This window comes from Dromiciops gliroides, chromosome 4 (assembly GCF_019393635.1).
Source record: "Dromiciops gliroides isolate mDroGli1 chromosome 4, mDroGli1.pri, whole genome shotgun sequence".
In the NCBI taxonomy this organism is placed as follows: Eukaryota; Metazoa; Chordata; class Mammalia; order Microbiotheria; family Microbiotheriidae; genus Dromiciops; species Dromiciops gliroides.
The window spans coordinates 355361528-355388832 of record NC_057864.1 but is presented as its reverse complement, the minus strand read 5'-3'; positions in this window follow the sequence as shown (position 1 = coordinate 355388832).

Below are 27305 nucleotides of genomic sequence, written 5' to 3'. Positions count from 1 at the left end.
AAACTGGTAAATTACTGAGGTGGGACTGAACTCATTTCCTGACTCAAAATCTAGCATTTTATCCTCTGTGCCCTAATGGTGCTTCTAATAAGTCTATTGCTGGGTCTCTACTTGAAGACTAACAAACATGATAGAACTTGTATGAGTTTACAATCCTCTAGCATAGCTTTCAAGAACCCAGTGCCATCTTTGCACTGTAATAAGGCCACCAGAGTAGAACGTTTATAGAAGATGTCCCCATGTAATATTAATAGACTGAGAAGAAGGCCCCCCAGCACATTGGGTGGATGCTCTGTGGAAGATTTACAGAAGGGCATTGACAAAACTAATATATAATGAAAAGGAATTGATAGGTAGTAATCTGTGCTATTTGAGGGAGTATTTCATCCCCTCCTCCCCCAGATTTCAGTGGCTTTCAGATGAGACATTGGCATTCTAAAGTATCTAAGTAAGGTAGGCAAGTGTATGAAAATGATTATGTAAGTTTATGGTTTTCTTAAAGTGTTTGTTCTAAATTCAAGTACTCTGTCATATTACAGGAATGTATGTAGTCATTTCATTTGGGTGAAGGAGGGGGGAGACAAGAGAAGGGGACTGATTTTTATTATAATGATTCAGGAACACTCCTGGAAATAAGACCACATGGAGAAAGAATGTGTCTTTAGATATCCTGATGGGATCTTTCAATTCCAGGATGTATCATTTCTGGTATAAAAATGACAGGAAATAAGACTGTCAGGAGTGTGGATAGGAGTGATGTAGAGAAACGTGAGGGAAATATCATCTTCCTTTCATGTCAACACCAAAGATTGCACATAAAATTATACACAAATGACTTAAGGAGCAAGGCCAGTATATCAATTTAATATGTACTCCCTGATGCCTCCATCAAAGTCAGTGACAGTAATCAATCCCTAATATTAAAATGATGGAAAAAAAGTTTGAGTATTTAACTAAATTCTATACTCCTAGATAAGGAGCTTTAAGAGTAATTGTTTCATTTAATTGTCACCTTCAGATGTGAATGTGCATAAATAAATAAATATTTTTGTGACAACACTTCGGGTAAACTTTTTGAAAACTTTGTTTAATATGCAACATATGGCTGAGAATTTCACTTGTTAAAAATAGTTCATTACTTCTAGATGTTTTCAAAGGAAAATATCCATTTGTTTTCTTAATGTTCATTTTGTCATCAAAATCACTATTTTCCAAAATTTGTTTTGCAGAGAAATGGTGTTATAATGATGAATGGAATGAAAACTGATAGATGAGTAACAATTAAATATTCCAGTAAAAATTTGGAAATACAAGTACCATCTAATGGGAAGAAGAAAAGTTACAAAACTTCTGTTGCAAGAGATAGTAAAATAACTCAGAGGTCTAGTCAAAGTGCTATGAGAAATTTGAGAAAGTAGAGCTCACCTTTACCTGGGTGTAGGAAGGAGATTCAGGGAAGGCCTCATGGTAGAGATACTTAGATACTTTAGAATGCCAATGTCTCATCTGAAAGCCACTGAAATCTGGGGGAGGAGGGGATGAAATACTCCCTCAAATAGCACAGATTACTACCTATCAATTCCTTTTCATTATCTTAGTTGATACTTGTAAGAAAGAACAGACTCAACTGAATCAGGGAGTGGGGACAATGTGAGTTCGTGGTGTGCATGGGGTTTAGCATGAGTATACACACACACACACACACACACACACATGTATATATAGTGATACAAGGATGGGCAAGACAAGAATAAGGTATAGAGTAATATAAATAGATTGAAATGTAGAATAAGTGAAGGAGAGTAGTAAGATATTGGAGAGGTGGTTGTAGGCAGGTTTTGGATCATCTTAAATGCCAGGGTCAAGACTGCTTATTCAGTAGAGGCATAGTATTTGAAAAGAAGGTAAGACTATTTAAATAATTATGACCATACTCTACACGAGAAAGCCTAAACAAGGGCAGTTTCAGGGAGAATCTAGAAGAAAAGACAGAAGTACAAGTCTGTAGTAGGAAAAATTATAAGACTCCATGATTAGATGTGAGGTGTTGGAAAGAGCATAGTTAAAGATGATTTTAAGCCTAGCAGAATGAAAGGTCAGTGGTGGCAATAAAGGAAATAAGGATCCCATATATTTGTATAGGAGTATAAGAATTTGCAAAACATTTTCACTTATACAGTAACAACAGCTAATATACATTGTTATTGTTATTTAGTCAATTAGTTATATTTATATGTTGGGGGAAAGGGGAACCAAAAACATTGCTTGCAGCAGTTTATAGTAACAGAAGTTTACCATTTCACTTTCCATATGTAAAACTGTTGGGGTAACTATCATACAGTGAGCAGAGTCCAGTTATTCCTCAGAAACAACCTCATTCTGTAGGTGTATCTGAATACTGGCATCATGCTATAGCCTAAAACCCCAAACTCAATAGTTTTCCTGAAATACTGGATCAAATAAATATATTTCTACTGTGTAAACAACAGAAATGGTTGTTAATAAATCATTTAAACTCTTGCCCAGCTCATCCAAAGATAATTTAAGTGTTCCCAAGAACAACCTTTAAATTTACTTCCTATCTGAAATGAAGGAGAAAATGAAAGGTGCGCCGACAAAAATGCAATGGCCATCCTGCCCAGGCCAAATAAACACTTTTATTTCCATTCTTTTTCTAAAATAAACACAAGGCAACCCAAAGTTTATCTTTTCTTCATTTGGAATTCTATTGTGGTGCTCACATCACCACAGAAAAAAAGCACAATGTTATTGAACATGCATGCCTTGGTAGGGGAACATACGGCATTTATTACAAATGAATTCCAAATAATTAGCGAAGGAGATCATGAAAATGTTCAGAAGGGAAAAAAAAAAAGCTAGGACTGTATTTCAAACAGAAGGGGGTCCGGACCATTAATGGGTAATCTGCACTGCTTTTGTTAATCCCTTGGGGCTCTGGTTACAGGTGGTTCATATTTCTGAGCAATGAAGTATGTTAGATGAATGGAAAATTTCTCTTTAACATTTTTCCACTACCCAGCCTTAGCCTGGAAAAAAAACCCTCACCAGATAGGGCATCTGGCTCACTCTAACTTCTGATTTGCAGAAATATCACCATCTTTCTAACCCCATCCTGCTGCTATTTACACTGAAGATATGTTTCATAGGATCATAAATTTAGAACTACAAAAGACCTTGGAGATCATCACATCTAAATGATTTGTTTTATAGATGAAGAAAGTGAGGCACAGAGTGATTGAATGATTTATCTTGTGTCACACATCTACTCAGTGTTGGAGCTGGGATTTGAACCCAAGTGTTCTTGACTTCAATTCCAATACTTTATACATTGCTCCTTCATTTTTTCTTTTCAGAGAGTTATGGTTTAATGGAATAATTAGGGAAACTTCCTTGATTTGCTAATCTAGGGACACTGCTAATATAGAGCTAGAATGATCTTTGGAATCTAATTTAAAATTCTCATTTCATATATGAAGAAACTGAATCCCAGAGAGGTACTTGCTGAGGGCCTGAGGTAGTATTTGATCCCAGGTCATCCTAATACCAAGTCTAGAACTCTACCTTCTGTGTCATGATATTTTATGACTCTTCTTTCATAGAAGTATTGTGTAATGGGAGTAATCAGGGGAGCCCAATCCCTTATTTGCTAGACTGGAGCTGTTCTATGATATAGGTGTGAAAGGATCTTGGGAAGCTATCTAGCCCATTATTTTCACTTTATAGATGGTAAAATTAAGGCCCAGAATGATTACATGATTTGCCCAAGATCAAACAGCTAGTAAAGTATGCTGCAGAGCTCAGAACTGCACCCTAATCCACTGCAGTTTACACTGTACCAGTTGATATTGCCCAGGTAGCATCTCACTGAGGGAATGCTTATAAATTACTTTTAAAATAGACTTATGACTATAGCTTTACTATAAGAAAAAGAGAGCCTTTGATTTGATATTTCAGCACACTAGGTTTCAGAAAAAGAGAATTTTTTTTGTGTGTGAGGCAATTGGGGTTAAGTGACTTGCCCAGGGTCACACAGCTAGTAAGTGTTAAGTGTCTTAGGCCAGATTTGAACTCAGTTCCTCCTGAATCCAGGACCAGTGCTCTATCCACTGCGCCACCTGGTTGCCCCAAGAGAATATATTTTTTAAAGAAAAGAATCTATATATTTTTCATTATGAGTTGCCTTTAAATTGCTACTAATAGCTCACATAGAAATGAGCCAGAAAAATATGGATTCTCTTTCCATAAAGAACATCTGAATTTTAAAGTTAAAGGGAAAGGATGCCTAGCAAAATAAAGCTTTGAGTTTTATCCAAATGAGAATTTGGAAAGGCAGCTGAGGAGAGGAAGTTTGACAAATCTGCACGGAAGCCAGCTTTGCACATCCATTCCTTAACCAGAGTAATAAAACCTCTGCAGTATTGTCTTTCATCTTTAAACCTATCCAATTTTATTTCCCCTTACTCTTGAACATAAACTCTCCATTCTAGTCAGGCTAATCTCATTGTTCCATGGACATTCCTTTCAAATTCTTTATTTTCCAGCCAAACCAGACTATTTGAACTCAGCATGCTATCTCTCACCTCAGTGCATTTATGTAGGTCATTGTAATGCCTGGAATGAAAGATTTTGTGTATACTTGCCCAAGGTACAAAATACATCTGAATATATACCATGTATGTTTTGCACAAAGCTAGTTGGGTCATGTCACTGCAAAACATCTCACCTGAATGTCATTTCTCTTTGGTTACATCAGCCTTTCCTACCAAATTTGTCTTAATTCACAAAAAGGCTAGGGTGGTTGGGAGGTTCTCTAGGAGAATCTGAGGATCAAGGCTAGCCATAAGGATGCTTTTGAAGTGGGTAAATATTGTCTTTAATCCTGATAATTCCCTTCTTTGGAAGGGTGGTGGTTGTAGGTTAACAATTATAAGCTTACTAACCATAAAAAACATTCAAATAAAATAAAGATGAAATTATACATGATTCCTACAATTTAAGCTGGTTACAATTTGTTTTTCATATTCATATTAACTATTATTGTTGCTAGTTTATATAGTTTTAGTCAGTTTGTGTGATGTGATTTTTACTCTGCTTTCTTCATTCTACATGATAGATATTGCAATCATGTTATAAACATAAAAGTGCTATAAACACTACTGTATTGTTTATCATGTTGTGGGGGAAAGTATTTAAGTTTGGCAGATTTGGAATTTGAGGCCCTGGATTCATATGCTGTCTCTGCTTTTATTTGCCTATGTGATCTTGAGCATGCCACTCAGCATCAATATCTCCATACACAAAATGAGAAGGTGGAGCAAGATGAACCCTGAAGCCAATTCTGGTTCTAAATCCGTGATCATCAGGGGCAGCTAGGTGGTGCAGTGGATAAAGCATCAGCCCTGGATTCAGGAAGACCTGAGTTCAAACCTGGCCTCAGACACTTTACACTTACTAGCTGTGTGACCCTGGGCAAGTCACTTAACCCTCATTGCCCCACAAAAATAAACAAACAAACAAACAAATAAATAAATATGTGATCGTTTGATCTGCAACTTCAAACATGCAGGCTGTATAGCTGACTATTCAGATCATAATCCACCCATGCTTACCATTTAAGAAATTCCTGACCATGATCTACTATGAATTAAATAAAAAGATATCTACCTAATGTGCTTGGGGCCTTTCTCACTTTCTCCAGATATCACAAGTATATCACTTGACCACATGGGCTATCTAATGGTTTTTCTCTACCCGTGATTCCTATTTAAGAAAAAAAAAGTTTCATTGTATTTTTATTTATTCTGTCGAACATTACCCAAGTAGAGTTTTAAAACTTATTTTAATATACATTAAAATTTTTTAAATTTCCAAATTCCCTCTGTCCCTTTCTTTCCTCTCCTATTCTTTGAGAAATTAAGCAATATGATATCAATTATATATATGAAGTCATAGAAAACCTTTTAATATTAGCTGTGCTGCAAAAAGCAAGAAAAATATAGAAAATAAATATACATACATATATACATACATAAATACACACACACACACACACGCACACACACACACACACACACACACACACACACATATATATATATATATATATATATATACTTCCATCTGCATTCAGAGTTCATCAGTCCTACCGCTTGATAGATGGATAGCATTTTTCATCATGGGTCTTTTGTAATTGTCTTGGATCATTATATTGAGTAAAGTAGCTGTTTTTCACTGTTGATCATAATTACAACATTGCTATTACTGTATATTATGTTTTCCTGATTGTGCTCACTTCACTTTGCATTAGTTCATATAGATCTTCCATGGGTTTTCTAAAACCATCTTGCTCATCATTTATCATATTACAATAGTATTCCATTGCATTAATTTCCACAAATTGTACCCTGATTGATAGGTATTCCCTCAGTTTCCAACTCTTTGCTACCACAAAAAAGAATTGCTACAAATATTTTTTGTAATAAAAATTTTTATTTATAATCTTTGGTGCCAATTTTTATCCCTCTTTCCCTCCCTCCTCTCCTCCATCCCTGAGGTGACAAACAAAAATATATGGGTTATACATGTATTATTATGTAAAATATTACAATATTTGTCATTTTGTACAAGAAAACATGCTTAAAAGAAAAAATGAAATAAAGTGAAAAATACATGCTTCATTCTGTGTTCAGTCAATATAAGTTCTTTCTTTGGAAGTAGATAGTATGTTTCTTCATAGTCCTTTGGGATTATCTTGGATCATTGTGTTGCTGAGGATAATTAAGTCATTCACAGTTCTTCATCAAACAATATTGCTGTGCATAATGATCTCTTGGTTCTGCTCATTTCACTATACATCAGTTCTGTGATAAAATAATGGGATTTAGCAGATACTCAAAGGCCCACCTGGAGATTAATCTAAACCAATTGAATTAAGTGAGAGTGATTGACTGCTGATTAGCCTACTTCAAGTTAACTAGATTGTAATCACACCTGGCTAGCCCTTAAGAAGGTATTGTTCTCAGAAGCTAGACTTTGAACTCAACTTGAGAACACCTACAAGTCCAGTGAACCAATGGATTTGGATAACACCAACCAATCAGTTTGAAGCAGTGTGTAAGGACTGCCTCTGTTCCAGACTTATAAAAAACTTCCACAATCAGTTTGCTAGAGAGTTTGTGGTTGAAGCAGGCAGAGGACTTGAGGAAGAACCCGACCAGGCTGGAACTCTAGATAGGCCTTTTCTTAACTTTCTGAACTCCATGTGAATACCTGGATGCTTTAATAAATGTTTAATGCCCAAAGACTGGTGCTAAAACTTCTAATTTAAGGTGATCATACAGTTCATACAAGTCTTTCCAGGCATTTCTGAAAACGTCCTGCTTGTCATTTCTTATACCACAATAATATTCTATCACCATGGCTAAAGGATTTAGGATTGTTTAGCCATTCCCCAATTGATGAGCATTCCTTTGATATCCAATTCTTAGCCATCACAAAAATAGTTGCTATAAATATTTTTGTACAAATAGGTCTTTTTCTCTTTTGGTGGAATGTCTTTGGGATATAAAGCTAGGTGTGGTGTTGCTGGATCAAAGGGTATGCATAGTTCTATAGCCTTTTGGACATAATTCCAAATTGCTCTCCGGAATGGTTGGATCTTTTCACAACTCTACCAACAATGGATTAATGTCTGAGCTTTCCCACATCCCCTCCAATATCAAATATTTTCCATTTTTGCTATATTTTGCACTCTGATAGCTGTGAAATGATACCTCAGAGTTGTTTTAATTTGTATTTCTCTGATCAATAGTGATCTAGAACATTTCTTCATATGGTTCGAGATAGCTTTGATTTCTTTGTATGAAAATTGCCTGTTCATATCCTATTTATCAATTGGGGAATGACTTGTATTTTTATAAATTTTACTCAATTCCCTATATATTTGAGAAATGAGGCCTTTATCAGAGATATTTGTTTTAAAAATTCTTTCCCACTTTTCTACTTCCCTTATAATCTTGGCTACATTACTTTTGTTTGTGCAAAAGCTTTTTAATTTTATATAATCAAATTGATCTATTTTACATTTTATTTTACTCTTTATATCTTCTTTTGTCCTAAATTCTTCCTCTGGCCATAAATCTTACAGATAAATGATTCCATACTCTCTTAATTTGCTTATCCTTTATGTATAAATCATGTACCCATTTTGACCTTATTTTAGTATATGGTGTGAGATGCTGGTATATATCTACTTTCTGCCATACTGATTTCCAGTTTTCCCAGCAGTTTTTGTGAAATAATGAGTTTTTGTTCCAAAAGCTTGGATCTTTAGGTTTATCATACACTATATCACTATAGTCATTTACTATAGTATAATTTCTACCTATTCTATTCTAATGATCTACCCCTCTATTTCTTAGCCAGTACCAGATTGTTTTGATAATCACCACTTTATAATACAGTTTAAGACCTGGTACCACTAGACTACCTTTTTTCATTTTTTTTATTGATTCCCATAATATCCTTGAATTTTTGTTTTTTTCCAGATGAATTTTGTTATTATTTTTCTATCTTTATAAAATATTTTTGATAGTTTGATTGGTATAGCACTTAATAAATAAATTAACTTAGGGAAGATTGTCATTTTTATTATATTGGCTCTGCCTACCCATGATCAATTAATATTTTTCCAATTGCTTAGATCTGACTTCATTTCTGTGAAAAGTGTTTTGTAGTTGCTGTGTTTGACTTGGGAGGTAGACTCCCAAGTATTTTATATTGGTCACAGTTATTTTACTTTTTACTTTTTTTGTGGTGGGTAAATGAGCTTGAAATGACTTGCCCAGGGTCACACAGCTAATAAGTGTCAAATGTTTGAGGTCAGATTTGAACTCGGGTCCTCCTGAATCCAGAGCCAGTGCTTTATTCACTGTACTACCTAGCTGCTCCCTGCCACGGTTATTTTAAATGGAATTTCTCTTTCTATCTGTTGTTGCTGGACTTTATTGGTAATATATAGAAATGCTGATGATTAATGTGGGTTTACCTTGTATCCTATAACTTTGCTAAATTTTTTAATAATTTCAATTAGTTTTTAAGTTGATTCTCTAGAATTTTCTATGTATAACATCATATTATCTGCAAAGAGTGATAGTTTTGTTTCCTCATTACGTATTCTAAATTCCTTTAATTACTTTTTCTTCTTTCATTGCTATAGATAATATTTCTAATATAATATTAAATCAGAGGTGATAATGGACATCCTTGCTTCACCTCTTATTGTAATGGGAAGGCTTTTAGCTTATCTGCCTTATAGATAATGCTTGCTGATGGTTTTAGATAAATAGTACTTAGAACTTTAAGGTAAGATGCTTTTATTCCTACACTCTCTATTGTTTTTAATAGGAATGGGTGCTGTATTTTGTCAAAGGCTTTTTCTGCATCTATTAAGATAATCATACGATTTCTGTTGCTTTTGTTATTGATATTGTCAATTATTTTGATACTTTTCCTAATATTGAACCAATCCTGCATTCCTGGTATAAATCCCACCTGGTCATAGTGCATGGTCCTTGCTGTAATCTTTTTTGCTAGTATTTTATTTAAAAATTTTGCATCAATATTTTTACTTTTTCTCTTTTGGCTCTTCCTGGTTTGGGTATCAGCACCATATTTGTCTAATAAAAGGAATTTGGTAGGACTCCTTATTTACTTATTTTTTTCAAATAATTTATATAGTATTGGGATTAATTGTTCTTTAAATGTTTGGTAGAATTAACTTGTGAATCCATCTGGTCCTGGGGTTTTTTCTTAGGAAGTTCATTGATGACTTGTTCAATTTCTTTTTCTAAAATTGGATTATTTAAATATTTTATTTCTTCTGCTAATCTGGGTAATTTATATTTTTGTAGGTATTCATCCATTTCATTTAGATCATCAAATATTTTGGCATATAATTGGGCAAAATAGTTCCTAATAATTGTCTTAATTTCCTCTTCATTGATAGTGATTTCACCCCCCCCCCTTTTTTTTAGTGAGGCAGTCAGGGTTAAGAGACTTGCTCAGGGTCACATAGCTAGTAATTGTTAAGTGTCTGAGGCCAGGTTTGAACTCAGGTACTCCTGAATCCAGGGCCAGTGCTTTATCCGCTGTGCCACCTACCTGCCCCCTCACCCCTTTCATTTTTGATACTAGTAATTGGGTTTTTTCCTTTTTTTGATAAAACTAACCAATTGTTTATCTATTTTATTGTGTTTTTTCATAAAACCAGCTTCTAATTTTATTTATTAATTCAATGGTTTTCTTATTTTTAATTTTATTAATCTCTACTTTGATTTTCAGGATTTCCAATTTGATGTAATTTGGGGGTTTTCAATTTGTTCATTTTCTAGGTTTTTTTTTAATTTGTATGCTAAATTCATTGACCTGAATTTTCTCTATTTTATTGATATAAACACTTAGGGATAGGAATTTCTTTGGCTGTATCCCATAAATTTTGATATGTTGGCTCATTATTGTCATTTTCTTTAATGAAATTGATTGTTTCTATGATTTGTTCTTTGACCACCTTGGTTTTTAGTATCAGATTATTTAATTTAATTTCCAATTGTTTTTTTTTTTTTTTTTGGTGAGGCAATTGGGGTTAAGTGACTTGCCCACCATCACACAGCTAGTAAGTGTCATGGGTCTAAGCCCAGATTTGAACTCAGGTCCTCCTGACTCCAGGGCCAGTGCTCTATCCACTGTACCACGTAGCTGTCCCTCCAATTGTTTTTTAATCTCTCTTTCACTTGTCCATTATTGAATTATTTTCTTTTTTGTATTATGATCTGAAAAAAGATGTGTTTACAGTTTCTGCTTTTCTGCATCTGGTTGTAAGGTTTTTATGCCCTAATACATGGTCAGTTTTCTTATAGGTTGCATATACTGCTGAGAAGAAGGTATATTCCTTTCTATTCCCATTCAGTTTTCCTCCAGAGATCTATCATCTCTAACTTTTCAAGAATTTTATTCATTTCCTTAACTTCTTTCTTTATTTACTTTTTGATTAGATTTATCCAGTTCTGAGAGGGGAAGGTTAAGGTCCCCCACTAGGATAGTTTTATTATCTCTTTCCTCCTGTAACTCATTCAACTTCTCCTTCAAAAATGTAGATGCCAAACCATTTGGTGCATATATATTATGTATTTATATGACTTCATTGTCTATGGTACCTTTCAGCAAGATATAGTTTTCTTATTAATCTCTTTTAACTAGATCTCTTTTTACTTTTGCTTTGTCTGAAATCTTAATTGCTACCCCTGCTTTCTTTTCTTCAGCAAAAGCACAATAGATTCTGTTCTAGCTCCTTACATGTACCCTGTGTGTAAACCACATATTGTAGGATTTTGGTTTTTAATCCATTCTGCTATCTGCTTCCATTTAATGGGTGAGTTCATCCCTTTCACATCTATAGTTATGATGACTATTTCTTTTTCTCCATGCTATTTTTCACCCCTTTATTCCCCTCACTCTGAACCCCCACCCTCTCCCTTCTCACAAGTGTTTTACTTATGATCACCACCTTCCCCAATATCCCCTTGCTTGTATCAGTCCCCCTTCTCCTTTCTACTATCACCATCCCTTTTTAAACTTACTCATAGGGTAAGATAGATTTCTATATCCAACTGAGTGTGTTTTTTGACTCTTTGAGCCAACTTTGATGAGAGTAAAATTTAATCTTTGCCCATGCACCCCATCTTCCCCTCCATTATGATAGTTCTATCATGCCTCTTATGTGTGTGTGTGTGACAATCTATCCCATTCAAATTCTCCCCTCCTTCCATGAAATTTCTTTTACTCCTGTATTTTGTTTTCTGGGGTGTCCTTCCTTCAATATCACTTTATAACTACACCCTCTGTTTGCATATATTGCTAATTATTCTTATAAAAAAGTTGTTAAGACTTACAAGTATTATCATCCCTTCAGTATTACTTTATGACCACATCCTCTCTACATATAATCATAATTGCTCTAATAATTGCTCTTATGATAAAGTTATTAAGACTTCCACATGTTATCTTTTCATATAGAAATATAAACAATTTAAACTTATTGAATTTCTTACAGTTTTTCTTTCTTGTTTCTTTTTTACCTTTTTATGTTTCTCTTGCCTCTGGCCTTTTAATCAGAAATGCTTGAAAGTCCTCTATTTTGTTAAATGTCCATTTTTCTCCTGAAAGAATATATTCAATTTTTCTGGGTAGGTGATTCTTGGTTGCAAACCTAACTCCTTTGCCTTCATGCATAATATATTCTAAGCCCTTCTATTTTTTAAAGTGGAAGCTGCCAAATCCTGTGTAATTCTGACTAGATCCACAGTATTTGGATTGTTTCTTTTTAGGCTGCTTGCAATACTTTTTCTTTGATCTGTGAGCTTTGAAATTTGGTTATGATGTTCCAGGGAGTTTTCATTTTGGGATTTCTTTCAGGTGGTGATCGGTGGATTCTTTAAATTGCTATTTTGCCCTCTGTTTCAAATATTTCAGGGCAGTTTTCTTCAATAATTTCTTGAAAGATATTGTCCAGCTTTTTTTTATCATTACTTTCAGGTAGTCCAATAGTTCTTATATTATCTTTCCTGGATCTTTTTTCTAGATCAGTTGCTTTTCCAATGAGAAATTTCACGTTTTCTTCTATTTTTTACTTTTTTAAATTTTGTTTTAGTGTATCTTGGTCTCTCATAGAGTCATTAGTTTTCATTTTTTTAAATTCTAATTTTAAAAGAATTATTTTCTTTAGTGACCTTTTGTACTTTCTTTTCCATTTGGCTAACTCTGTTTTTTAGGGAATTATTTTCCTCAGTAAATTTTTGTATTTTTTTTGTATGGTTCTCTTGCATAATTTTTATTTCTTTCCCAATTTTTTTCAACTTATCTAATTTGCTTTTTTTTAAATATTTTTTTATTTTTTAGTGAGGCAATTGGCGTTAAGTGACTTGCCCAGGGTCACACAACTAGTAAGTGTTAAGTGTCTGAGGCCGGATTTGAACTCAGGTACTCCTGACTCCAGGGTCGGTGCTCTATCTACTTCGCCACCTAGCCGCCCCCTAATTTGCTTTTTAAAGTCCTTTTTAAGCTCTTCCAGAAATTCTTTTTGGTCCTGAGACCAATTTACATTTTCTTTTGAAGCTTCACCTGTAGTCATTTTGTTACTATTGTCTTCCTCTATGTTTGTCTTGATTTTCCCTATCATCTTGGTAATTGTCAATAGCCAACTTTTTTTGTCATTTTTTTGCTCATTTTTGTGTCCTTTTTTTGTGCTTTGATGTTTTTATTTTAGTTGGGCTCTATTCCTAAACTGCCCTAAGGTTTCTGCTGAGGCTCTGCATCTTATTTGTGGTTTTCACTGGACTTCAGGGCTTAACTGCTTGTTTTTGCTGGGTTGCTAAAGTTAACAAAGTCTTTCTGGTGGCTGGCCCTGGAGGAGTGATCTTGCTCTTGGTCTGCTCCAGAGGAGGTACCTTGCTGCTGGGTTACTCTTAGCAGGGCTTCTCTGTTAGCAGTCCCTGGTGAAGTAGTTTTGTTTCCAATCCACCCAAGTGTGTGTGTGTGTGTGTGTGTGTGTGTGTGTTGGGGAGGTGTCCTGCTCATGGGTTGCTTTAGTAACCAGTCACTCTGCTAGCAGGGCCTGGAAGGGTAATTTTGTTGTGATCTGCTGAAGCCCTGCTGCTGGTTTGCCCTGGAAACAGCCTCTCTGCTGGGAGTTCACAGGGGTTGGAACTTGCTATTGACCCATCTGGGGTGGGCCTTCACTACTCGTCAGTAAGTGGGGTCAAAGTCTCCTTGGTGGTCTGTGCTAGCTTTGGGGCACCTGGTGAAGGTCCCTGCTAAACAGCTCAGACTACTCACCTGCCCAGGGATCTGCAGGTTTGCAGGTGGATGGAGCCTCACCGATGGATTGCTCCAGGCTCAGAGCCCTGCTTCAGGACCCCTGCTGTGAGTCCAGAAGGTGCTGCCACTGCTGCTGCTACTCCTGGACCTCACTTCCCTCCCACCCAGGTAAGACAGAGCTTTCCTGCTGGGCTGGCAGCCTGTTTCCCAGCTCCTGGCATGATTCATAGGCAGTTTTATGTTGGTTTGGAGGGGAAATCTAGAAGAGCTGGAGTGGGTTGCTTCCTTACTCAACCATCTTGGAACAGGAAGTCTCTAAAAATTTTTTTTATGTATAGATCCTTTTTCTTTTCCTTTCATCTTTTTGGAGTATAGACCTAGTAGTGGTATTAATGGGTCAAAAGTTTATGCACAATTTAATAGCCCTTTCAGCATTATTCCAAATTATTTTCCAGAATGGCACCACAAGTTCATAACTCTACCATCAATGCATTAATTTACCATTTTCCCACATTCCCTTCAGCATTTAATATTTCCTTTTCTGTCATGTTAGCCAATCTGAAAGGTGTGAGGTAGTAGCTCAGAGCTGTTTTAATTTGAATTTCTACTTTTTAAGTAGTAATTTTCATCACTGAAGTTTTGTACCTCTTTTAACCATTTGGACAATTTTACTTTTTAAGGTGTTATTTTCTTCAGTATTTTTTGTACCTCTTCTGCCAAAATGTTTTCTTTTTACAATTTTCTTACATAACTCTCATTTCTCTTTCAAATTTTTCCTCTACAAATCCTCTTATTAGATTTTTAAATTAATTTTAACTCCCCTAGAAATTTTTGTTAGACCTGTGTAGAATTCACTTTTTGCTTTGAGGTTTTGCCTATAACTATTTTGGCATTGTTGTCTTCTGAGTTTGTGTCTCACTCTTCCCTGTCATCATAATACTTTTTTTTATGGACAAGTTCTTTTGTTGTGCTTTGCTCATTTTTTTCAGTTTATATTTTGACTTCAAATTTTATGTTCAAATTGAGCTTTTTTCCTAGGATGGGGTTGGGATTAGGAGTAATGTACAAATTTCAAGCTTTTAAATATTGATGATTTGAGAACTAATTTTTAGTGCTTCCAAGATGCTGTAATCTGGGGAGAAATGTGGTCTTTCTGACCAGTTGCCTTAAACCTTTGGCATCCCTGGGTTAAGAGCTGTTGAATCTGCTGCTGCTGTTGTAGCTGCTGCCAAGGTCCAATCCTGATGTTGCTGCCATATGGGATTTGGGACATCCCCTATGCCTCTCCTTATATCTCCTTTGGCTGACAAAAATGTCTCACCCTGGCCTTTTCTTGGATCTGTGCATCTAGAACTTGAGATTTTAGGCTTTATATTAAAGTTGTTTGAAGGGAATGTTAGAAGAGCCTGGCTATTGTGCTGCCTCTAATATCTTGATACTGCCCAACCCATATTTTTATTGACATAATTTAAAAATAAATCTTAGTGGTAACATTGGTTTTTATACTATCTATATTTTCTCTTGTATCCTCTCTGAAACCAAGACATCATTTACAACAGAAAGAAAACACACAGTTAAGCAAAAATGAACAAAGTATTAAGGAAAAAAAGCCAATCTAACATTATCAGTATTGTTTTACTTGCAGAGTCCCTAAGCTCTGCAAATGAGGGAGCCAAGTACCTTCCCATATCTCTTATATGGGATAAAGATTGTTCATTACAATTTCACAACATTGTTTTAAAATTTTGTTTTTTTTTTCCTCCTATTTACCCTCTTGTAATTGTGTAAACCATTTTCCTGATTCTGTTTACTTTATGTCAGCTGGTGTATTTTTCCATTCTATATATTTGTCATATTCTTTATTTTGAACAGTACAATAGAACCATGTCATAAACCACTATTTCTTTTGCTATTTCCCAATCAATGAGCAATGAGCATCCCCATTGATTCTATTTCTTTGCTACTACAATTTTTTTTCATGTATATAGAGCCATTTTCTTTTTGTGACTGTTCTTTTTGTGACATTTGCCATAGGATAACAACTGAAGCATATATGCATAACTCACACAAAGTCTATAAATACAAATGTATTAATATTTGGACACAGAATTGAACAGAAGAGCAACAGAAAAGATCATCTCTGGGAAATTGCAAATTTCTGGGAAATTCATACACACATGTACGTTTATATGTATACTTGCAAATAGATGACCTTGAGATTTATTGATATAGATATACATGTACAAGTTCTAAAGTTTTGCATTCAACTGAATAGTCTGGGCATTTGGCCATCTTTTACTGCTCTTTCTCATGCAGATGATTAGGCCATTCTCTTTTATTAGTGATGAAAGGTCTCATTTGGAATTTCTGCATTGTTCTGGGATTTAATGAAACCAATCCAATGACAGTGAAAAATAAGAGTTTCTAGAGAACCTTGCCATCCATAAGGGAAAACTCTGAACTCTGCTATGGATTTCCTCCATTATATTTTAATTGTATTTTTTCCTCAATTACATGTCAAGACAATTTTTAAGCATTTGTTTTTATAAGATTTTGAGTTTCAAAGTTTGCTCCCTCTCTTCCCTCTCCTCTTCTGAAAATGGCATGCAATTTGATATAGGTTATACATGCGCTATCATGTATTTCCATATTGGTTAAAGTTCTGAAAAAAAAGCAGGGATAGGAATCTTAATTTCAGATGAAGTAAAAGCAAAAATAAACCTAAATAAAAGAGATAAGGTGCTCTATTTTGTCAAAAACTTTTTCAGCATCTATTAACATGATCACATGATTTCTGTTGGTTTTGTTATTGATATGGTCAATTATGTTAATAGTTTTCCCAATAGTTATCCAACTCTGCATTCATGGTATAAATCCCACCTGGTAATAGTGTATGATCCTTATGATATTGCTGTAATCACCTTGTTCGAATTTTGTTCAAAATTTTTGCATCAATTTTCATTAGGGAAATTGACCTATAGTTTTTTTTCTCTGTTTTAGCTTTTTTTGGTTTAGGTATCAGCCACATATTTGCATCATAAAAATAGTTTGTTAGGACTATTTCTTCACCTAATTCTCCAAATAGTTTATATAGTATTGGAATTAATTGTTTTTTGAATGTTTGGTAAAATTCACTTGTGAACTCATCTGGCCCTAGGGAATTTTTTCTTAGGGAATTCCATAATGGTTTGTTCAATTTTGTTTTCTAAGAGAGAGTTATTTAGACATTCTATATCCTTATCTGTTAATCTGGGAAATTTATATTTTCATAAATATTCGTTGATTTTGCTCTGATTATACGATTTATGGGCATACAATTTTGCCAAAACTTTCCTAATGATTTCTTTAATTTTTTTTTTCATTGGCAGTGATTTCACTCTTCTTGCTTTTGATACTTCATATTTGGCTTTCTTCTTTCTTTCTTCTTAACAATCAAAATAAACAATGGTTTATTTATCTATTTTTTCCATAAAACCAGCTTGTATATTTATTTATTAGCTCAATAGCTTTTTTAAACTTTCAATCTTATTAATCAGTCTTATTAATTAATTTTCAGGATTTCTGATGTGATGCTCAATTGGTGATTTTTAATTTGTTCTTTTTCTAGGTTTTTTTTAAAGTTGCATGTCCATTTCATCAATCTGTTCTTTTTCTATTTTGTTGATGTATTTAGAGAAATAAAATTTCCCCTAAGTACTGCTTTGGCTGCATCCCATCATTTTGGTATGTTGTCTCTTTCTTGTCATTCTCTTTAATGAAAATGTTGATTGTTGCAGTGATTTGTTCTTTAATCTGTTCTTTCTCTTTAGGATTAGATTATGTAGTTTCATTTAATTTTAATGTATTTTTCCACTGTCCTTTGTTGAATGTTATTTTTATTGCTTATGATAAAAATACATTTAATATTTCTGCCTTTCTACATTTGATTTTGAGGTTTTTATGCCCTAATACATGATCAATTTTGTGTAGGTACAATATACTACTGAGGAAAGGTATATTCCTTTCTGTTTTCTTTCAGTTTTCTCAGAAGGTCTGTCATATCTAACTTTTCTAATATTCTATTTACTTCCTTAGTTTCTTTCTTGTTTATTTTTTGTTTGAATTTATGCAGTTCTGAGAAGGGACATTTGCGGTCCCTCACTAGTATAGTTTTGTTGTCTATTTCTTCCTGTACTTCACAACTTGTTTAAGTATTTGGATTCTATAACACTTGGTGCATATATGTTTAGTATTGATATTGCTTAATTGTCTATGGTACCCTTTTGCAAGATATAGTTTCCTTCTTTATCTCTTTTAATTAGGTTTATTTTTGCTTTTACTTCACCTGAAATTAAGATTCCTATCCCTGCTTTTTTTTTTTTTTGCTTCAGCTGAATCATAATAGATTCTGCTCCAGCTCCTTACCTTTACTTTTTGTGTATGTCTTTCTGATTTAAGTTATTTTCTTGTAAACAAGATATTGTGGGATTCTGGATTTTGATGAGCCGTTATCTGCTTCCATTTTTTGGGAGAGTTCATCCCATTCACATTAATAGTTATGATTACTAACTGTGCATTTCTCTCCATCCTATTTTTCCTCCTGTTTGTCCTCTCTCTCTTCTTTCTTTTTCTTTCCTCACCAGTGTTTTCCTTCTCTCTACCACCTCCCCCAATCTGTCTTCCCTTCTGTCAGTTCCCCGACCCCCAATTAATCTCCTCTCCTCATACTTCTCTGTGGGTAAGATAGACTTCTATATTTGACTGATTGTATATATTATTCCTTCTTTGAGCCAATATTGATAAGAGTAAGGTTTATGCGATGTCCATTGCCCACCCCCTCATCTTCCCCTCCACTGGTATAGGTCTTTTTCTGCCTCTTCATGTGACATAATTTATCCCAAACCATTGCACCCTTCCTTCTGCACCCAGTGTATTCCTCTTTCTCATACCTTAATTATATTTTTATGTCATTTATGTCATTCCCTCTAATTCACCTTATACACACACCCTATGTCTATGTATATTCCTTCTATCTGTACTATTAGTGGTACAGTTTTTAAGAATTTCAAGTATCATCTTCCCATGTAGGAATGTAAACAGTTTATTGAATCTCTTAGATTTTCTTTCTCCTTTTTATGTTTATGCTTCTATTAGATCTTGATATTGGAGATCAAATTATTGGTTTAATTCTTGTCTTCTCTTTATGAAATTTTGAAATCCTTTTATTTCATTGAATGACCATTTTTCCCCTTGATGTATTATGCTTCATTTCACTGGGTAAGTGATTCTTGGTTGTAGTCCTAGCTCCTTTACCTTCTGCAGCATCATGTTCCATGACCTTCAATCTTTTAATGTTTCAGGTGCTAAGTCCTCTGTAATCCTGATTGTGGTTCCCCAATATTTAAGTTGTTTCTTTCTTGCTACTTGCAGCACTTTTTCCTTGACCTGACAATTCTGAATTTTTGCTATAGTGTTCCTTAGAGTTTTTATTTTGTGATCTTTTTCTGGAGGTGATTGGTGGATTTTTTTAATGTCCATTTTTCTCTCTGGTTCCAGGATATCAGGGCAATTTTCCTTGATAATTTCTTGAAAGATGCTATTCAGGTCCTCCTTTTGATTATGACTTTTAGGTAGTCCAATGATTATGATATTATCTCTTCTGGATCTATTTTCTAGGTCAGTTGTTTTTTACATGAGGTATTTAACATTTTATTATTTGTTTCATTCTTTTGAATTTATTTGATTCTTGATGTTTTGTGGAGTTATTAGCTTTCACTTACCTGCTTCTATTTTTTTTTTTTTGAGTGGGGCAATGATGGTTAAGTGACTTGCCCAGGGTCACAAACTAGTGTCAAGTGTTTGAGGCCAGATTTGAACTCAGGTCCTCCTGAATCCAGGGCCGGTGCTTTATCCACTGCACCACCTAGCAGCCCCCCCCCCACTTCTTTTTTTTAAAAGGAGTTGTTTCCTTCAATTAGCTTTTGTACTTTCTTTTCTATTTGACCATTTGTACTTTCTCAGTTGCCCTGAAGTTCCCTAGTCTCTGGTGCTGTGCTGAGGTGGTGGGATGGGGTTGGCTGGTTCTACTGGAGGCTTTAGGGGTTTGGCAGCTTACTTGGTGCTGAGCTGGGGTCCTAGTGGTGGTGTCTGGCACGTGATGAGGCCAGTGGGGGTGTTTCTTTATTTCCCCAGGGATACACTGAAGCACATGGTGGTCTGGGCACTGGCAGGTACCTCTTTGCCCAGGGCTATTCTGTAGTATGTGTTAGCCCAGTTGCTGGTGGATACCACTTTGCTAAGGCACCCTTAGGGTTGACCACCTCTGTGTACCTATTTGCCTGGGGCTTTGCTAAAGCACATGACAGTTTTCAGAGCTGGAGTCTCCCCATTCCTGTGGTTATGCTGGGGCATGAGTGGGGGGTGTCTTTGTGTTGGCATTTGCCTGCTCCACCATATTGGGACTCAGGATATCCCATTGGTTTGCTGAGGTGGGGCTTGTTGCTGACTTGCTAGGACCTTTCTTGTGCTTCCCTCTTAGCCAAGTGAGACAGACCTTTCCTGCTGATCTTCCATATTTCTGAAAGATTGTTCCATTCCATTTTTTTGCTGGTTTTGCTGTTCCAGGATTTGTTTTGGGGTGCTGTTTTATGGTTGTTTGGAGGAGAATATGGGATAGTTACAGTGATTTACTGCTTACTCCACCATATTCACTCCAGAAAATCCCCCTACTATATTTAAAACATTACTGCAAAGCATACATCTTTCTGATTTATCCTTTGCTTAAAATTTATGATCAGTGGATTATCAAATAAGGTTATCTGTTATTAGATCTTTCAAGGAATTTTACATAATTTTGACATATGCGTGACAGATACCTTGGAAGACAGCCTTTAAGCTGGTGTTTTGGTCTAATAAAACTTTATTTTTTCATATTCAATAAGCACTATGCTCAGTGGGAATATTTCATTTTCTGTATATTTCGGTGAACTGTGTGATGGTAAAAATGTAGTCTACTGTGGACTATATTTCAAGAAAGTCTGCCTCCTTCTGTCTAATACATTCTTCAAACATTTCTCTGATACATGTGTAGATTATTGTCATAAAATGTACAGGAAACAAACTAGGTATTATACACACATATACAAATGTAATAGTTACTCTCTAAGTAGTCTTTTATGGGACAAATGAATAAAATCTGAGATTCCCCCCACCCCATGACTTAAACATCTTTCTCTCTTTCAAATATTTAGGAAATTAATATCCCAATGTTGGCACAATTGTGTTGTCTCCAGAACAGACCACCTCTGTGTACACTGGGCTTAGTGCTATATGCTATTCTAATCTTTCTTATAGAGATGGCAGAAATGGCACTGGAGAGAACAAAGATTAGAATATCTGTGATCCTATTATCATTAATAATATAAGCCTTTCACTATTTCTTCATAGTTTCATATTGCTGCAATAATGACCGAATGAATGCAAATATAACATTTATTTATTGCTTATTGTATACAAAGCACTTTGCTAAATCCTCAGTATGTAAATAGAATAGCAGGACAACCCCTGTTCTCAAGTTTATAATATTCTAAAAGAGGGAGATATCATATAGGAAAAATATTTATTTCTTATGTTGAATCATTTGATAGTACCAAGGACTTCTATGGCAAAAATTTTTTTCTGGGTCTTCAGTAGTTGTTATTGAAGAGGAGGTATTGGCTGTAGCACTATTGAGGCAGTTGATAAGGTTACATGCTTTGATGATGACAGTAGGGACTAGGCTGGTGGTGGGATTGGTGGTCTCGGGAGCACTAATTTTTCAAGGGCTTTTGAGTTTACTTACCCATCATTAGGAGTTGTTTAGTGGTTGGTATTCATAATTTCATATAGGGTAGGCTTTCTCACACATGATGGTTGTATCCCATCATGATGTTTACCAGGGTCAGGATAAAAGTAAAACTGGTAGCCTGGGAGACACAGTAATTCCTAGGGCTCTTTAGCTCTGGGTCTTGGGCTGTCTGAACTGGGAGCCTAGTGGTTGAGGTTGTAATAGTTATAGTTATGGTGATCAGACCAACCTGGTACATATTGACTCCTTTCTCTCCCTCAAATTACCTTGCTGCTTCAGCTAGTTTGTCTGTTCCCATGCTGCTGGTGGTTGGTCAATAATTGGTGGTGGTGGTGGTAGAGATAGAGAGCACTTTTTGCAAAGGCTTTGCTTCTCTGGAAGATGGATGGAGGTGACACATCGAGAGTGGGGCTTGTGGTCTGAGAAGGGCACTGATATTCCTGGGGTTATTTGGCTTACTTGACCATCAGTGGTACTTGAATGGTGGTTGGTATTGGTGGTAGCAGGGAAAATAGCTCCCTTCTCCATAATTGTTATTCTCTCCAACAATGGATACAGAGGCCAAATTGGAAACAGGACTAATGGTCTTGGGAGCATTGAAATAACACTTCAGTATGCCAATATACTACCATTTAGGGCAGCTAGGTAGCATAGTAGATAGAGCTCTGGCCCTGAAGTTGGGAGGACCTGAGTTCAAATATCACCTCAGACACTTACTAGCTGTGTGACCCTGGGAAAGTCACCCCAATTGCCTTAAACATCCTGGCCCATCTCCAGTAGACCTCATAACATATCTTGCCACTAGACCTAGATGGCTCTGAAGGAGATGAGGCTGGTGACTACATAACCCTTCCTCTCTTAAATCCACTTAATTGCAAATCATGACATCTGTCATGGTCCTCTTTGAGAATGAAGGACCACAACCACCACCACTACTACCAACCACAACATTTATTTGTCAATTCCAGAATTATTAGATGTAACTAGAGTTAATCTCTCTCCTAACTTCAGGGCTCACATTACCAAATGCCTCTGTGACATCTATAAATATATATCGTGTATCTATCTTAAACTCAACGAATCAAATACAGGTCTCATTATATTTTTGCTCAAATGCATCCCTCCTCCAAATTTCCTCATTAAATTTGAGTGCAATATTATTCTTCCAATCACTCAAGTTCATAACCTTCAAGCCATCATTGACTCTTCTCACTCCCTTAAATCCTTTATTTAGTCAATTGTCACACATCACTGATCAAAAATCCACAATATTTCTCATTCATTCCCTCTCTTCATTCATACTCCTTTTGCCCTAATTAATTTCATTTATTTTCCTTCACATACTGTGCAGTTGGTGGAAGTGACCTGCTAATTTTATCATGTACAGAAAATTCCATTTTCTCTCTCCTTGTCTTTGCACAGGTACCTGTACCCTTGCCCCTTCTCTCCATGCTTAGAATTCCCTTGTTTCTGACCTTGTCCATTTAGAATCCTTTTGTTATTGTTGTTCATTGTGTCTGACACTTTGTGACCCCATTTGGGATTTTCTTGACAAAGATACTGTTGTAGTTTGTTACTTCCTTTTCCAGATCATTTTATAAGTAAGGGGACCAAGGCAAAAAGGGTTCAGTGACTTGCCTTGGGTCACACAGTTAATGAGCATTTGAGGCCAGTTTTGAGCTAACAAAGATGAGTCTTCTTTACTCCTGGACTTGTACATTATCTGCTTTGCAGACAGAATCTTCAGCTTCCTGAAAAATTGAGCTCATGTGGTTCATCCTATATAAAGCCTTTTTAAATATCCCAGGTTGTTAGTGTTCTCTCACTTTAGAAATTATTTAATATTATTTTGTACATACTTTGTGTTTACTTATGTGTATAGATGCATCTTCTCCTGGATAGTGTAAGTTTCTTGAGAAAGGAACTATTTTATAGAATCCCAGAGTTTTAGAGTTTAAAGGAGTGTTAGCATCCATTCAGAAGAATTATACCTAAAACAAAATTTTTAGTATAATGTACCCAACAAGTGGTCATGCAGAGTATGTTTAATGATCTCTCATGGTAGAGACCCAACTACCTTTTTAGGTAATTCATTCTACTTTTGGAAGGTTCTAATTAATAGAAATTCTTCTAAAAATCAACCATAAATTTGCCTTTTTGCATTTTCCACCCATTATTCCTAGTTTTGTCCTCTGAGACCAAATAGAACATGTCTAATTCCAATAGATATAGTACTTTCCCACCCCTACCTTAAAACTTAGGTTTTTAGGCTAAATATCTCTAGTTTCCTCAACTTTTTCTTAATTGATAAAGATGAAGGGTCATTCACTACCCTGATTTGCTCTCATTGGGGTACCCTCCATCTTATCTTTTTATCCTTTTAAATTTTTTTCAAATAACAAACATTTATTTCTCTCCTTCCTATTGCACATACAACACCTTTGTAACAAATAGAGTTAAAGAAAACAAAATTCTCATATTGATACTATCAAAAAATGTATGTGTCTCCTTCTGCATATTGAATCCATCATCTCTTGGTGAGGAAATGAGTAACATTCTTCATCAGTAGTATGCAGAAATCATGAATGGTCAATTAATTGATCAGAACACTTTAATCTTTCAAAATTTCATTTTCACAATATTGTTGTTGTATAAATTGCTCTCCTAATCCAAAGAAGGATGTGATCATCAGCTGTGATGCCTAGAAGTAAGTACAATATTATACAAATAGCCAAACCAGGGCAAGGTACAATAAGAATATCACTTCCTCATTCTAGGAAGCTATATATCTCAATGTAATTGAAGCTCACATTCACTTTTTGGGCTGTTAATCTCACTCCTGAATCATTTTGAGTTCCTAGTCCAATAAAATTCTAAATAGGTTTCATAAAATCATCTGATTAGTTATGCCTCTCTGATGCTTGTGAAAGTTATTTACTATATGCCAGTGCCATCTATGAGGCAGCTAGATGGCTGAATGGATAGAATATTGGGAATGGAGTCAGGAAGATCTGAGTTCACATACTGGGCAAACCACTTACCCTCTGTTTGTCTTATATATTGGAGAAGTAAACCATTCTATTATCTTTACCATGAAAACCCCATGGATATTTTGGTCTAAGAGGTCAAGAAGAGTCAGAAATGACTGCACAACAATAAATTCCATCCATCTAAGATAAGCTCTAATTCATCCTGTGTGAATTGGTTGTACATGATTGCATGTCTTCTCTCATTATATTGTGAGCTCTTTGAGGAAAAGGACTGGTAATTTCTACCCTCCCCTTTCTTTGAAGCCCTAGTGCATAACAGAGTGCCTGACATTTAATGAGTACTTCAGAAATGCTTGCTGACATGATGATTATAAGAAATGTCACTTGCAGACTCAGAGAATCAGAGAATTTTAGAGGTGAACAGGTAGATATACTAATCAAACTTTTACCTTAAAAAGATTTCTCTGTACCTCATACTTGACAAATGGACCTCTGGTTATTGTTTGAAGGCTTCCAGTGACGTGGAGGTCATTGACTTCAAGGCAGTTCATTCTACTTTTGGAGATATATTTCAGGACATTTTTTCTGATATCAAATCTAAATGTACTGTTTTGCAAGGTCTATTCATTGTTTCTCAATCTGTTCTGTGCATCACCTCACTTACCCATCTGTTTCTCAAAACACTGAGGAATTCAGATTTTTCTTTACATAGGTGGTTATCAGTTTTGAAAAACATTACTTCTACCCAGAGAACATCTCCAAAAATAACCTCCAATTGGAATCTTTTCTAAGGCCCCTATTATATTATTTTCTTAAGGAATACACCACAATGTCCACAGAGTGATGTCCTTGCTTAGATGGGTCCTGACTCCAATCTTTCTCTTTACTTCCCACCCACAACGCTCTTTCCTTACTCTTCCAAAATCACTTCTGTGGAGTAAGACACTCAAAAACCTACAACCCCTTTTCCCAAATCCAAGTCAGATAGGAGTATGTCTAGACTTGTAAGAGTGAAAATATTAGTTCCATGAGTATTTTTGTTGTTAACTGTACCTATTTAACATTCTAGGTTTTTTTTGGTTTGATGAGTTTGCTGTTAATATCTACCACAGGTGTGTGTGTGTGTGTGTGTGTGTGTGTGTGTGTTTTAAGAAGTAATGCAAAATCTTCTCTGTTGAATAAAATCCTTTTTATTGATATTTACAGTTTTGGAGAATGCATTCCTTTAAAAGCGCAAATCAATATCTTTTAATTTTCATAATATCATTTAAAATTTCCCCTTGAGTCTTATAAATAACAATTAGTCTTGAGAGATATAGATTGCTTTTCTTTGGTATATAAATAACTTTGTTCCAGTAGCCTGCAGTATTGATTGACATTGATGTTCTGAAATTTCTTGGTAAGCTCAGCTTTAAGGTTCTTCTCAGTAAGTGTTCTGTTAATTCTATGAATAGAAAAGGAAGATAAAGTACTCATTTATACTAGTTATAGCATTCTACAAAGATCCTAGCTTAAAGCCATACTATAGCTATGGTAAACATCTTAAGACTAGCAAAAGTATATTCAGGGGTAATGAACTGCCTATTTCCACATGTGATGCAAGCTTTATTCCAATTTACCTTCATTCTTTATGTACTAGAAGTAAAGTATGTCAAAGAATTGTTGTGTACCGAGTATTCTTACTTTTGTATCTTATTAAATATCTGTTTGTGAAAACAAACAAAATCTGTTGGGTTAATTAACATAAATTTATAATCAGTGGAGGGAAGCATACGGATGGGACTTGTGAGTTACATCATTGTAAAGGCACTCCCAGGTTTTCCTAAAACTATGAGGGATGAATTAACAGATTCCTTTGGGGTCCTCAGTCTGCTAGTAAAAGTAGAGGTTGGGAGAATTGCTCCAAGGACTACACTACACTATAACATTAGGTTGTTCAGTCAACTCTATTCCTCTACACGTACATTTTGACCTAGAAAAAGTCAAGTCTATTCATACCTTCTTGCATGTCTTCTCACTCTGGGGTAAGGGATAATGGGATTTAGTTCTTGGAATGACCTTGGGGCTTAGTCCAACCACTTTATTTTATAGATACAAATAAGCAAAACAAAGAATTAAATTGAGCAAGAATGCATCTAAAGATGTCTTGGGTTCTCAGGTAAACCTAATCATCCAGTTCTCCAGTATAATCTCTACAAGCTAAATATTTTGGAGAAGGCAGCTGACAATGTAACATTGTGCCACATACTGGAAGCTAGGACAGTGTTATGCTGGGTTGGTGAAGCTAATTTGCTTGAAGGAGAAGCAACACCTAAACTGATTGCATAGGATAGTCTGAGGCTTTGGATCAAGGTAGGATGTGGATTGTGAAGTGGAAAATAGAACAATGGGTATTTTTTTTTCTTTCCTTCATTCTATGATTGACCTTCTCCTAACTGTCCCTAGAATTATTTGGTTTAAATATAGGAAAGAAATATACTATTAATTCTTTCCACAACAACATATGCTTGTAGGAAAGATTTCCCTTTCCATATGTCATATTTAAGTTGCCCAATCTGAGTTGAGACCTCACCACAGCAATCATTTTATTTCTACCT